We start from the raw sequence: 395 nt of genomic DNA, 5'->3' as shown, positions 1-395 counted from the left end.
TCCAGATATGAGCCTGGATGGCTCAGCTGGATGAGCATCAATCTTTTAATCTGAGGGTCCAGGGTTCAAGCCCCTGTTCAGGTGAAGGCATTACCCTTTAGGAGCCAGCGCCTCCTCCCGCTGCTGGGGTCCCCCACACCCCACACCTGTTATTTTGCAATGAGACGTAGCACCACGAGCTGCTTTTATTGGCCCGATGACCTTCACTTCGCAGTGGCTCCCATTCGGCCCATGCCTCGGTCGTCACTCATTTCTTGCCAGCAAGAAAACAAAAAAAGAGATTAATAAATAGGAAGCTTATTTGCGGGGGAGGGCCAGGGGATGGCCTCGGGTCTCGCGCAGCCGTGGGGCAGGGCTGGGGGGCTGCAGGCAGACAAGCGGTTGCTCCAACGGGG

At 56.7% G+C, this 395-nt stretch overlaps 1 non-coding gene across 1 annotated transcript; it reads left to right on the top strand.

The window, feature by feature from the left end:
* Positions 1-11: 11 nt before the first annotated feature.
* Positions 12-84, top strand: TRNAK-UUU. Its single transcript has one exon. It is a non-coding gene; the product is annotated as a tRNA-Lys (tRNA).
* The last annotated feature ends 311 nt before the right edge of the window (positions 85-395 follow it).

The sequence above is a fragment of the Phaethon lepturus genome, unplaced genomic scaffold, assembly GCF_000687285.1.
Source record: "Phaethon lepturus isolate BGI_N335 unplaced genomic scaffold, ASM68728v1 scaffold32329, whole genome shotgun sequence".
In the NCBI taxonomy this organism is placed as follows: domain Eukaryota; kingdom Metazoa; phylum Chordata; class Aves; order Phaethontiformes; family Phaethontidae; genus Phaethon; species Phaethon lepturus.
This window is presented reverse-complemented; position numbering and strand designations above follow the sequence as displayed.